At 47.2% G+C, this 14,905-nt stretch overlaps 1 long non-coding RNA gene across 1 annotated transcript; it reads left to right on the top strand.

The window, feature by feature from the left end:
* Positions 1–9,043: 9,043 nt before the first annotated feature.
* LOC110343159 lies at positions 9,044–13,091 on the top strand. The gene is made up of 2 exons (XR_002385355.2): positions 9,044–9,175; positions 10,071–13,091. It is a non-coding gene; the product is annotated as an uncharacterized LOC110343159 (long non-coding RNA).
* The last annotated feature ends 1,814 nt before the right edge of the window (positions 13,092–14,905 follow it).

Genomic DNA, 14,905 nt, shown 5'->3' on the forward strand with positions numbered 1-14,905 from the left:
CCCTCCCTCCCTCCCTCTTTCCCTCTCCAGACCTCTCTGGGCTATGTCTCCAGGCTCAGCTCCTCCCAGCAGTCCCAGCAAGACTGACTCTCATGCCCCAGCGATCCTTGTCCCTCCAAGGCCCCGCAGGCCCATGGGGAGCAGTAGACCACTGTTGCTCCTGGATGCCTCCCATCTTTACTCAACTTCATAGCCCATCCTTGATCTCCTCCCTGGCTTTTCTCATTCAATTCTACTTTATCCCATCCTTTCAGGGTTCTGTTTTCCTGCTGGATCTGCGATTGGCTCTTTTTTTAGCATGATAAATAATATTTATTACAAACCAGCAAGCATCATCAAGTTTAATAGTGTAATTAAAATACCTCATAAAGTCATGATAAGAGGAAAAAGAACCTCTGAATTTTTCTCTGAGACCATTTTTGGGTCAATAAGAAAAACTGAAGCTGGAATCACTCTAGAAATTAGCAATAATAAATTACAATATTTGGAGGCTAACTGATAGTCAAAACTGATTTCCTGGGGAAAAAAAGTGAACGTGTGTTAGACATTAACATGAACATAATTTTAAGTGTGTTATGGAAGTTAAGAGAAAACATCAACAGTAACGTGAAAATAATAAAAATTAAAGCAGAAATTAATGAATTACAGGAAAAGGAGGAAATGGATTTAAAAATGGCACATAAAGTCACTTACATTAAACATAAAAAATAAAGCCAGGTGTAGTGGTCCAGGCTTGTAATCTCAGCATTGAGGAGGCAGAGGTAGGGGACTTGCTACAAGATTAAGGCCAGCTGGGTCTGCATAGGGAGTTTCCAACCAGAAAATTGGATTCTTAGGAAACACACACACACACACACACACACACACACACAAAACCAAACACCAAACCAAGAAGAAAGAGGAGGAGGATAAAGAGGAAGAAGAGAAAGAGACAAGGGATCAAAAGTAAGCGATTACACAAGAGAAACCATGGGACATTAAGAGATGCATCCTGGACTCCGCGATGCACTTAGACACACGCTAAATTGGAACCTGGATATAACCACCATTTCAGGAAAACAGAGGGATTACCAACATTCACCCTCTAACAGAGAGGAATTCTAAGCAGACCGATAGTCAAACCAGACTCAGCCAGCCATGACCCAAACTTGGCTTCTCAGGTAGATGAATTCTTTCAGACAATCGAGGATGGGAGGATTCCAGAACGGACTGTCTCTGAGCATGGTGAGATAAGTGTTTCCCACAGGACACAGGAAAGGCGTTCAACATTTACATCAGAGGGGCAGGATGCTAAGCAAACTCATTTAGGGAGAGTGTGCGCAAATTAGGCACAAATGGGCAGTTAGAATTATAGACAACACAGAAGAAAGGTTTCTCTCAGAAGCCTCCCCAAGGTGTGTGTGTGTGTGTGTGTGTGTGTGTGTGTGTGTGAGACAGGGTCCAGCTGTTCAGCCTGATGTCCTTACACACAGTGTGACTCCAGTCACCTCCCTCCCCTGCCCTGGTTTCCTGGCAGGGTCGGCACGGGCTCCCTCCTTCAAGAGAGGAAGAGCCTTGATTTTGATGGCTGGAATAAGTTTGGCATCAAAATACAAAACCTGTGTGGTGTTCTCTGAAACAGGGGCTGGGGAGACGCTACAGCCAGCGTCAAACTGACCCTGTGTGCGCGTGCCGCTGGATTACCCCTCACCTGGCATCTGCCATGATTCACTGTTCGAGAAGCCCCTCGCTGCCGCTGCCACACCCCTGCAAGAGAGGAGGCCGGAGAGAGCAATTTAAGTCCATTATCACAATGAGCATTTGCAGTCTAGTCTGTCTTCATTTCCCGGGTTAGCCCTGGGGCCTTCCTCGTGTGGAGCTGGGTTTTACTTAAACGGTTTCATAGATGTATAATTTACATACCATAAAATCCGTCTATTTAAAGGGCACACTTCAGCTTTACCAGCCACAGAGTTGTGTCCATCACCATAATCTAATTTTGGGACACTTTTATCATCTCAAAAGAAAATCCGGGGGCTGAGGGATGGCTCAGCAGGGCCAGAGCGCTTACTAACCACCCTGGCAGAGGGGGCCTGGGCGCAGACCTGAGCTCCTAGGCCAGGCAGCTCACAGCACCTGTTTATATGTGCGTATACGCATAAATAAAAATAGAGCAAGTCTGTGAAGAAGAAAAGAAAGGAAATCCCACTTTGAGTAGAGGTCACCTCTCCCTACCCCCAGATGCACCCAAGACAACCACGGGTCTCTTTCTGTCACTCTCCATTTATATGTTTTGCCTACTTTTTGCGGATACAATCATGTGCAGTACGGCTTTTGCGACCCTTTAATTAATTAATTTATCAGTATGGCTTCAGGGCCCACGTGGCGGCTTGAATGAAAATGCCGCACAAGGCTTTATGCTTGATACCTGGCCCTGGTTTGGGGCTGTCTGGGAAGGATTAGGAGGTGTGGTCTTGTTGGCGGTGTCCCCGGGCCTCTCACATTATTCCCTGCTGGCTCTCTCTCTTTTCTGGTCCAGCAGGATGCCTGCCCGCCCTCCACCACCCTTGCTTCTGCTATGAGGGTCATGGACTCTAACCCTCAGGAACCACGAGCCCCAAACTTTCTGTTGCAAGCTGCCTTGGTCATGGTGCTTTGTCACAGCAGTAGACACGCGACTGAGACAGTCCATCATGCCCGTTAGAGGTTTTCTCAGTACACCATTCCCCTCACGCTGCGCAGTATTCCGCGTTATAGACATACTACATGTCATTCACCAGCTGCTGAATGGATATCTGGGATGTCTACCATGGATAACGCTATGAATTCTGCTATGATGTTTTGGGGTTTTTTTTGTTTTTGTTTTTTCACGTGGACTCATTTTTTTCCTTTGTCTTGTGTGTTACCCTGTCAGAGGGTAACATCATTTTTAACCTTTTAAGGTAAAGAGGGCTGCTTTACCCAGCAGTTTAAAACTGGACAAGCACTCTGCTTTGGCCAAGGCCTATGCACTGTTGCTACTTCTGGTGTGTTTTGCTTTGTATCTGCTCTCGTTTGTTTCCTGGGTATGTGCTTGCTATTGGAGCAATGTCTATGGAGATTATCTGTCCCTTTTTGCTGTTACCGTGTTTGTGATTTTTGTTTTCATTTGTTTGGAGACGTGATGCCATTATGCTGCCATGGCCTAGGTCAGCCTCAAATTCTCACCGTTTCTCTTTCCTTAGTCTCCCGAGTGCCGAAATTACTGCTGTGGGTCACCGCACCTGGCTCCCTTGACCAATTTTAGCTAGGTTTGCCTTTGGTTATTAAATTGTAAGTATTCTTTTTACATGATATTTTACATGCAATGAGTTATATTTAAACATTTCATCTCACTTTGTGGTCTTTACATATTTATTTATTTTGTCTGTTTACTATTTATTTTTATGGATGAGTCAAGGTAGCTCATGCAGTCCTGGAACTAACTACATAGACCAGGCTGGCCCCAAACCCCCTAGTGCTGGGATTAAAGGCATGGGCCACCAAGTCTGTCTCTTGCTTTACTTTTTTACTGGTATTCTTTGAAAGCAGTTTGTAAGTTTGATGACTTCTAACTATGCTTTAGTTGGTTGGGTTTTTTTTTTTTCTTTCTTTAATGCTGTAGCTAAGAAGCTGCAGGCTAGCTCAACTCATGAAGATTCATTTTACTTTTCTTACACTAGCTTCATACTTGAAGCTTTTCATTTGGGTCTACAGTCAACTTTAGCTGCGTTTGTGTCTGCAGAGTCTCAGCTTCATCTCTTGCGAGGAGGTACCCGGTTGTAGCCGTTCATCCCATTCACCCCAGAGTCACTCGAGGACAATAATCTTTCTCCTCAGAGTCATCTTGGCATGTCTCCCTAGAATCGGTGGGAGCTGCGAGGGTTTAGTTATGGCTTCTCGCCTCTGTCCCTCTGGTTTCTGGGTCCATTCCTATCACAGGACACGTGTGCTGTGGTTACTGCAGGTGACAGTTCTGCAACTTTGTTCTTTTGTCCAAGAGCTGGAGGCAGCAGAACCAGAAGTTCAAGGTTTCAAAGGAGACATGAAAAGCACAGGCTGTGTTGGATTCCCATGTCTAAGATAACACATGTCAGTGCCGAGAAGTCAATCAAATGACATTGTGTCTTCAAGTAGCACAGCAAAATGTCATTAAAGATAACTGCATTTTTTCTGCATGTAATGGTACATGCTATAATCCCATCAGTCAGGACGCTGAACCAGAACCCTTGCCAAGAGTTCAAGGACAGCCTGGGCTATAGAGTCAAGTATCAGGCTAGCCAGGGCCACATAGCACTGGTACCCACAGGTAAGTGGAGCACAAAGCAGAAACAGAAATAGGGTTGAAAGGGAAAGCATTGTTGCAAGAAGTGTCCATGGCCCCACACTGTTGCTTAATTATGCAGAGTCACAGGCAGATGCACGTGGTCAGTGAGAACTAGCCTGAAATAACTAAAAAAAAAAAAGGTTGCATTTGACAGGACAAGGGCATTACACATCACCCAAGTGCAGCTGAAAAAGGGGGCCGTCTCATAGCCTTGACCTAAAACTGAAATTGTGTGTGGAAACCAGAAAAGTTTAATAACCACCTCCCCATCTCTGAAAGTTTAGATGATCTATTAATTGTGATGGAACAAAAATGAATAATGAAAGCAGTATGTTTAAAATCAGTGTCCAAAGGGCTGGAGAGAGGACTGGGCAATTAGGATCTCTTGCAGAGGACACAAGTTCTGTGCCCAGCATCCATGTCTGACAGTTCACAATTGACTCTAACTCCAGCTCCAAGGGATCCAATGCCCTCTTCTAGCCTCTGAGGGTACTACACTCATATGTGCACTTAAATAATAAAACACATTTCTAAGATGAAATAAAATCAGTATCCAAGACCTTTATGTTTTCTGTATAGGGAGTATATATTATCTTTTGTTCCATATAGAACAAACATGTATACAATGTTTCACACTGTGTACAATCACATACAATGCAAAAATAATGATAAAACACCCTAAACACACAGGAATTATTTTTTAGACAATCTCACTATGTAATCCTGACTACCTTATAACTCGTTACAACACAGAGAAAATTTAAAAATACTACATGACTATCAGGGTGTGCACACCCCATTAATCCCAGCACTCAGGAAGCAGAGGTGGGTGGATTTCTGTGAGTTAGAGGTCAGGTGGGTCTACATAATAAGTTCCTGGACAGCCAGGGCTACATAGCAAGACCCTGTCTAAAAAAATAACCAAATAAATAAATAAGTACTATATAACTAACTCTTGGGTCAAAAAGAAAAATTCAAATTTCAGTTAGAACAATGAAATGATTGCATAACATAGTATTTGTAGAGTGAGCCCCGAAGCTTTTTAAAAAACCAAATGGGAAATCAGTATCCCTACATTATGTTATTAATAAACAAAACAAAAGTGAATGAGTTCCCAGTTCCATTCAGTAAGTTCAATAAACAACATCAAATGGAGAGAAGAAACCAACAGTGACAAAAAGCGGAAGTTAATTAATTAGACTGCAGACCCTCGGTAGAACTGATAGGCACCTTTAAATGGGAGTCCTTTGGGGAAAAAAAGGAGAGATAATAAACAGTCGTGTGGGATACACATACACACAGACATGCACATAGACACATACAAAGACAGACACACAGAATGAGAGAAAGCAGAAACCGCAAAGTCATTAATGAGCAAATGAGGCAGCCAAGCGTGTTTAGCAGGAGGAGTCTAAGTCTGGGCTCTTGCTTTGCATGTAGATCTAGTTCACTGATTTATTCAGCAGAGCTCTGGTCTGTCAGGGCTGGAGAGATGGCTCAGTGGTTAGGAGCACTGGCTGCTCTTGCAGAGGACCCGGGTTCAGTTCCCAGCACCCACATGGTGCCTCACAGGTATCTGTACTCTAGTTCCAAGGGATCTGATGCCCTCTTCTGACTTCTGCAGCCGCCCCCCCACTCAAGTGGTACAGACATACATGCAGGCAAAACACATGCATTAAAAAGACAACAAAATAAACCATCAAGTCTAATTTTCAATGCCCAAATACTCTTCATTGTGAAAGGCCCATAATTTGGCTTTTTGTTTTGTTTTATTTGTTTGGTTTTTTTGTTTGTTTGTTTGAGACAGGGCTTCTCTGTGTAGCCCTGGCTGTCCTGGAATTCACCCTGTAGACTAGGCTGGCCTTGGACTCACAGAGATCCACCTGCCTCTGCCTCCAAAGTGCTGGGATTAAAGGCATGCGCCATTACCCAGCTTCGTTTGACATTACGGGACTGTGTGAGTCTCCAGGGACCCAAAGTGTAGAGCCGTAAAGTAGGACCAGGGTAAAGAAAGGCACAGGGAGAGAAGAAAAGAGAGATGGACAAGGACACGTTGCAGGAAAGCCACAAGCCCTAGAGCAAAATCGCCTTCTGCTGAAATAGAATAGACCCAGGTGCATACAAAAACAGGTCCAGGCCATTGTGAGGAGTAATGTGGGCAACCACCTGGAGGCACTCCCAGGATGCAGAGAAACATGCTAAAAATGACCCTGAAGCCAAGAAGAAGGATGAGTATGAGTCGTTGGTTTACATGTGGACGCAGGAGCGTCAGGGAGCTTGCCCATTCAAATGTCAGTATCGAGAAGTCTCCCGGCGCTGTAGTAAGTGCCGCACATCTATGCTGAATGTATTAAATGTGGCTGTTACATACAACACACACACACACACACACACACACACCACACACACACACAGACATGCACATAGACACAAAGACAGACATACAGAATCAGACATGTACAGACAGATATGTACAGACACAGACATACATACAAAGCCACACACGAAAACATGCACAGAAAGACAGACAGATATGTGCACACACAAAAAGCGTTACCCAGTGTAGCGGTGTGATCTGTGATGCAGGTGACATCCACCAGAAGGCTTAGGGGATGGGCTACCTAGCGTGGACCTGTGTGGCTGGCCTCTGTGTTCAGAATCTCTGAGGCTCAGCTCCAGTGGCAGCAAGAGCTGGCTAATATATGCCAGTGACTCAGCACAGCCCCTCACACACAGAAACCGGCAGCATGATTATTAATACAATCATTAATATTTACTCTAGATGAATTTTTTAAAAACACATAAAAGAGGAGGCACATTCCAGATGAATTAACAAAAACCATCTTCAAAACAGCCTACGACTGTTTCCAAATGAGTTTAGTGACTTACAAAAGACGTCCATTAACATTTAAATGTGCCCAAATCAAAAATGCTAAAATCAGAGCTTCAGATGTTTTCTGAGCCTCGAATTGTTTGAGCAGTGGAATCGAGCCTCATCAGGCTCCCCTCACCGCACTGGATGTTTCCCTGGGAGAATCAGCTTCCTCCCCCTGCACAGAGGGGCGGCGGGGATGCAGGTGCTCAGCAGTCTGTCTGCAGGGATGCTTATGATTCTGCAGCTTCTGCCCCCATCTCCCCACCCTTGCCTCCTACTTTACATACCCCAAAGGCCAGCTAATAGGAGCCACCTCCAGGGACATTGTCTGACCTCCTCCACCCGAGATCTGAGCACTCGGGGGATTTCAGATGTTTAAAGTGTCAGGCACACCATTATCCGGGAAAGCGGTCTTACCTACTAACACTTTACCAACTTTTACAAAATCATTTCTCCAAACACCGACGGAGCTTTGTGAAGAAGGAACAAGGTAAGCCTAGGAAACTGCAGAGAAGCCCCAGACGCGCAGGGACGTCCCAGATGGATCACCGCCAGACCTTTGTGATCTTGCTAAAGGTAAATTAGGTGGAAATGGGCAAAACAGTTTTGTGAAAATAATTGTGTTTGGTGAGTTACCATTGCCGCCGGAAGCACTCCAGGTGTGGCCTGTATTCCAGTACTCGCTTTGCCATTAATTCTTTATGAGCAGTTGAAACCTTATCAGTTGGTCACCCATCGATTTTTAATTGCATCTTCGCGCGTGTGTCTGGGCACACCTGCCGAAGTGCACACGTGGAGGTCAGAAGACGAACTTTCGAGAATCCGTTCTCCTCTTCCACCTCGTGGGGGCCGGAATTCAAACTCGGGTTGCCAGGAGTGGCAGCGAGCGCCTCTGTCCTTTGAGCTGTCTCCACAGCTCTCGCCCTCTTGTTTGTTTAAAATATATTTTAAATTGATGTGTTTTATGCTTATGAGTGTTTTGCATCTGGGCTTTTACCTTTCCTATGCTTCCGTGTATCTTACGCTCACTCTGTGACTGGCTGTGTGGGTGGCCCCTAGCGTCCTCTTCTCCTTGTTCCCTTACTCCTAGATGTTTTTCTTCCCGGGTTTTCCCTCCCATTTATCCTCTCTGCCTGGCAGCCCCACCTGTTTCTCTCCCTTGCTTACCTATTGGCTGTTCAGCTCTTTATTAGACCAACCAGGTGTGTTTTAGGCAGGCAAAGTAACGCAGCTTCAGAGTTAAACAAATGCAGCATAAGAGAACGCAGCACATCTTTGCACCACTAAACAAGTGCTCCACAGCATAAACAAATGTAACACATCTTAATCAATATTCCACAACAGTCGAACACAGCTCCAAGAAGTCCGATGGTCACTCCAAGGAATTCTAGAGAGGGACTAAGAATTTGGGTTCCTGAACATGTTCCCAGAACATTCCTACATTTGTATTCCTAGGTGTGGGCACACAGCCACAATGGGTATCACCAGCACAATCAACATCCGGCCACTGCCTGGATCTGTTACAGGGGGAAAACCAAGCCAGCTGATCCCTAAAGGCCAGGCGTGGGCAGGGCTTCAGTTGTCTGAAGGTAAACTCTGAGGGATAATGAGCTTCAAGCCACAGCCAAGTGGAAGAGAGAGTCTGGTAGTTAAAAGAGGCTCTAGTGACTGGTGAGTGGAGGGACAGCTGGGGCTCAGGAGGACACTCCCATTCCACCCTCGATTTGCATACGGTAAAGATCCGTTCTCTCCCTAACCCAAACGTATGGCTCACAGGTGATGTTTAAAGGGTTCGGTGGAGCATTTAATAGATAAGCATTTTTTCCTGATTAGTGTTCGTTTGACCTGGTGATCCACAGATGAAACCTGCTCTCATTGCCTTCCTGTCTGCTGAAGGCTGCCAGCAGCAGCAAGCAGCCCGGGCTGCGGCAGAGTCCAAAGTCCTGCCATTGGAGGGCCTGAGCTCCAGGGCAAGGGTGAGGAGAATGACATGGGTGTCCTGTCTTTTCATGGGGAACTTTGTAGAGTTTACACTCCAAACTTATTTATGCAGATTGTTTTATTTATTTAGTAAATGCCACTAGCCTCCTTAGCCTCCACAACTTCAACAGATAAGAATTCTTTTAAAACATTGTAACTCTGATATAATGACATCAATGCCCCCTTCCTTTTACCCTTTCAGATTTGTGGCCTTTTTTCCCCCTTTGATCATTATTGCTACACACACACACACACACACACACACACACACACACACACACACACACACACACGCATGTGGGACTACAAGCAGGATGAGTCTATGTAGTGTTGCTTGTATGTACATTATTTTAGGACTGACCTCTTGGTGTTGGATAAAAAATAAGGGGGCTTATCCCTGGGGGAGACTAACTCTCAGATTCCTTACTTACCTGCAGTTCTTTGTCTAGGGATGGGGCCATGATTCCCCCCCCCCCACACACACACATTAGCACGTCTGTTAGTGTTGTGACTATTTGGATTCTGTCTGGGCTGCCATATTGTTAAGGTATTATGGATACAGCGTCCCTGTCATTTCTAGGAGACCCAATCTCACTCCTAATCTCCAGGTTCTCTGGCTTTTACAATCTTTTCGCTCCTTTTCCATGGTGCTCCCTGTACTCTGGGTGTAGGAATTGGGTTGTAGATGTATCTGTTGGGGCTGAGCACCCCACAACAAGCTTTTCTGTACATTTTGACCAGCTGTGATTTTGGGCAATGGTCTCCATTTGTGGTGAAGAGAAACTTTACATTTATCTATGGGCATTAGGCAGATAAGTTTTTTTTTTTTTTGGTAGCAGCTCTTGCTTAGTTTTTTTTTTTATTCATAACAAACTTAATTTTGCATTCCAGCTAGACTTGGAGGGCATAAGGAAGGCACGGAGCCCCCAAAGAACCACGAAGATTCCTTAGGCGCCAGGAACACAAAGATTATGGGGTACTGTGGGTCTTCGGGGTGAGAGGTGTTCTCTTGACAGCAGGAGGAATGGCTTGGTGGTTCCGGTACACAAAAGCTGTCCACAGTCAGCTCCACAGAACCTGCAAATCCCAGATGAGGACCCTCAACCCCAGCTGACTGTTAGGACACATCGTGGCGGTTCATCTTCACTGCCAGCTTGATTCGGAGTCACCTGGGAGACGCACTGGGGTGTTTCCAGAGACGTTTAACCGAGGAGGGAAGACTCACTATGGCTGTGAGCTTCACCATCCCATGGGCTGGGGTCCCGGACTGAAGTAAAAGGAGAAAGTGAGCCGATCACCAGCGTCAATCTCTGAAGGGCTCTTGAGCAGGACCAAGCATTGCAGGCAGACTTTGCCCTTTCCCATTCCCTCTCTCCTGCTAACCGCTAGATTACATTCCTAATGATAGCCCCCAGGGTCCAGTCATTATTTGGCTACACTAGCTAACCTGTCCAATCAGGGCTTCCCAGCTCACCCTAGCACAGACTTCCCCTTTTCTCTTCAAAAACCTACTCCTAAATTGCACGGTGGTGGCACACGCCTTCAATCCCAGCACTCAGGAGGCAGAGGCAGGCGGATCTCTGTGAGTTCGAGGCCAGCCTGGTCTACAGAGCAAGTTCCAGGACAGCCAGGGCTACACAGAGAAACCCTGTGTTGAAACAAACAAAACAAACAAACCACGCCTACAAAAGCACCTGCTACTTGCTGTTTGCCTTCGTCTGGTCCAGAGCAGCGCCCACCCACCCACTCCATCCCTGCTCGCCCCTCGGGGTAATACATCTCCTTTGCGCTGGGCATTTGGTGTCTGGGTGTGTCCTGTGCTGACTCCAAGTCAGGCCTTCGTCTTCTGCACTGCCCTCAGCACTCTTACCTCCTACAGAACAGCTCACCAAGCGTATCCCAAAGTCCCAGAGTCCTTCCATAACCCCACCCCACCCTACCCCAAAGCACTCTTACCTCCCAAGCTCCTATAGAACAGCTCACCAAGCGTATCCCAAAGTCCCAGAGTCCTTCCATAACCTTCCCCCCCAAATAACATGGTCAGGTCATCACAGCAATACCCCACAGACCTGGTACCAACTTGTCTTCGTTAGGATTTCCATGGCTATGATGAAACACCATGACCAAAAAGCAAGTTAAGGAGGAAAGGGTTTATTTGGCTTATATTTCCAGATCATAGTCCATCACTGAAGGGAGTCAGGGCAGGGACTCAAGCAGGGCAGGAACCTGGAGGCAGGAGCTGATGCAGAGGCCTTAGAAGGGAGCTGCTTACTGGCTTGTTCTTCATGGCTTGCTCAGCCGGCTTTTTTTATAGAACATAAGACCGCCAGCCCAGGGAGTCCTCACTAACTAAGAAAATGGTCTCCAGCCCAATCTTATGGAGGCATTTTCTTAATCGAGGCTCCCTCCTTTCAGAGGACACTAGCTTCTGTCAAGCTTACATAAAACCATCCAGCACACTCACCACGCCGGACTCTACCATCAGAGCCAAAACAACCCCTCCCTTCCTTAGGTTGCTTATGTCCTGTGCTTTGTCACAGCGGGGAGGAAAGCGACTGGGTCTCAGCGGTATGAGCTGATCCGTACTCAGGATGAACCCCACCCCACATTCCACTCAGCTCCTCAGACGCAGGAGTCATCAGCATGGGTGTTACGGGGCTGTGAGCAGAATTAATCAGGAGTCTGGGTAAGGCCCCGGGCATGGAGCCCCAGAGCCGACGCAGAAGAACCTGCACAATCCTGGAAGCCGGTGCTTTGATGGAGGCTCTTATTTCTCCCCAGGGTCCACGCAGGAATCTCTGCAGAGAACTCCCTGGCGGTGGAGCTGGGTGATCCCTCAGCATGGCCCGTATCTCCATTCCTTCAGCATCGTGTAATAGGTCTGTCAAAAGGCTTCTTTCAGGAACACACTTGCCCAGGCTTCACGTCGTGAAGGCAGTTCCTTCCGTCAAAAAATGGCCTTGCTTGTTCCCAAAAGTATTCTGTCCCCGGTTGAATGTAATTTATCCATCGATGCTCTAACCTACCAAACTTAGTGGCTTAGCACAATAAACATTTTTTTCCTTCTAACTCTCCAGTCCAGCCACTTGGGCTGTGCTCAGCTGTCTGGTGGGTTTCTTCCCGAGGCTGAGACTCGGCGCCCCAATGCGGTCACTTCAGTGACCTGTCTTAAATCATGATGCAGAGGACCCACTGGGGAGAAGCAAAAGAGACACGCAGATACAAGTGGGAGGAGTTTGTGGCCGTCTCTGTAGTCCCGTCAGACCGTGGGAATGTACTTTAATGTGTTCATTACTTAAATCCTGGGGAGCCTGTGACAATGGAGGGGCAGGGCCCATCCCCCACCCCTGCCCTACTGGGCGACTGCTGAGCCGGCAAACGATGGACAGGTCATTCTGAGAGTGGAGACCTGCCAACCGGTGAACTCAGGGAGCCTGCACCCCCGGTCTACTGTGACTGAGCTAGGGTGGCCTGGGTCACATGTCTGCTGAAAGCTCATTTTGCTTGTTTGCCAACTTGGGATCACAACAGGACGGGGCATCAGATCTCAGTGTGAAAAGTGTTGGCTTTGGCACCAGCAAATGCCGACACTCGGGTGGATTTTAGGGTTACTTTGTATAGTTTTGCATTTCCTGTGCAGTTGGAATACATGGCTTAGGCCAGATGAATAGATAGCTCTCTGAGTCCAGGGCAGATGGGGCCTGTCAGAATGGATTCTCTTGCTGCTCTACCATAACGCTCCTCCGTCAGGGGCCGGGTGTGCCTGTGTCAGAGACAGACAGGCTGGGGTAATAGAGCTCTGGGTGAAAGTCCGGGACTCTGGTCGTGAGGGACTCTGGTCATGAGGGACTCGGTGATGTTCCTTTCTGTCATAAATGAGGTTTCATAGGATAATAAAATTGCAAGTGTTAAGTGTGTGTCTACTTTCTGGCCAGTGTGGGAGCACTCCAATTACGTTATTATTATTATTTTTGTGTGAATTTCCGTGTGTGTGTGGGGGGGGGAGGGAGACTAGAGGTCAACTTTGGGTGATGTCCCTCAGACGTCATCAACCTTGTTTTTGTTTTTGGAGACAGAGTCTCACTGGCCTGGAGTTTGTCGCTTCAGCTAGGCTGACTGACTGTCAAGCCCTAAGGACCTTCCTGTTTGTACGTCTCCCCAGTGCTGGCTTTACAACTGTGTGCCCATGTTTGTTTTGTTTTTAAGTTGTTTTAATGCAGGGTTGGGATAAGGAACTCAAGTCCCTGTATTTGCCAGACAAGACCGTCACGGACTAATCGTCCCAGACTTCTTCTGTTTGTTTGTTTTATGGTTTTCCTTTCAGATATCAGCAAACCGTTTTGTTTTTGTTCTCATGGACACTGATCACCAGAGGGAAACTGAGGCAAGTTTAGCGCTTCTATAACAGTGCGGTATTACAAAGAGGAGAATAAAGGTAACTCAAAACATCGTATTGGGGTGGCCTGGCCCAATGGGCATGGCCTTCTCTGGGGGTACTTGACTGAATACCGGAATAAAAGGTGAGGGTGGGCTAAGGATGCTCTCTTGGGTGTAGGCGAGCTGGGAGCCAGCCAGGGAATGTTCTGGCTGGCGGCTTGGCGCTCATCCCCTTTTGGAAGGAGGGGCTGGGGGGGGGACAGCACCGGAACTGGCTGGATCCGCAGTGGCAGCAGCTTCCTTCTGTATTTCGGCTGTACCTTATTGAGGCACCTGTTAACAAACCTGACTTGATCACAGAGTCCCCACCCCCTCTCAATGATGGGGCACAAAACTGTTCATCTTTCCCTTTGGATGAAAACAAAACCAAATTTCAAACCAACACTAAGAGACACCGTTATTAAATGTTTGTCCAGATTCCCTCCAGGGCTGAGTGTTAAGTGTGCTACGGTCCGACAGAGAGGAGAAACATGTTGGTTAAAGGGCCCACAGGGACCGTTTAGCACGGCCTGCTGTCTTACGGATCTGGGGCCCAGATGTGACATGACCTCCCAGAAGCCACCTAGCAGGCCCCCACTCCAAACAGACTGCAGGTAACTTTACAGCCAGAGGGCGTGGCAAGCCTCAGGGTGCCTGTTCCTTCCTTGGAAGCTTCTGGTTCTGTAATTAAAGTTTCTTCAGTTTGCTCAAAATCACGAGTCTATCAGCAACACTGTTTCCCCTGGTGACCCATTCCACTCTTCCCCGGAAGCCTCTCATTTCACACTGTAACATTTTTATTAAAGTCTCACTGAAAAATGAGGGAAATAAAAGTGAGGGTTGATTCTCACCAGCCCAACCCACCCCTTCCTTTTTTATATCCCTCAGTCCCTCCTCATCTCCCCTCTCCTGCCCTCCCCTCCTCTCTTCCTCCCCACCTGTCCCTTCCTTTAACCACAGAGCACAGGAGACCAGCACAGCAGCCACACCCTGAAGCCTGTCCAAAGTCCCACCCTGCCCTGCACTCACGGGGGAGGGGGCAGGGGTTAGACCTGAACCCCACCCCAACCAGTAGCTACGTTCCTCTGTTTGACCCACCCGACAAGGGACCCCTTCTCCTCCCACCCTCGCATTCTCTCCCTTTACACGCAAACCCCAGCTTTTGTGTTGGAAGTCGGTGGCAGGGACCCTTTTAATATCCACTTAATTAACTTCCTTGAGCTCACTCCTACCCTCTCCCTGCTCCTCTGTACGGTCCTGATTCTTATTTAATGGACTCACTAGGCAGTCAGTTTTCTCTAGGGAGATAC

The sequence above is a fragment of the Mesocricetus auratus genome, unplaced genomic scaffold (assembly GCF_017639785.1).
Source record: "Mesocricetus auratus isolate SY011 unplaced genomic scaffold, BCM_Maur_2.0 Super-Scaffold_100691, whole genome shotgun sequence".
NCBI classification, from domain to species: domain Eukaryota; kingdom Metazoa; phylum Chordata; class Mammalia; order Rodentia; family Cricetidae; genus Mesocricetus; species Mesocricetus auratus.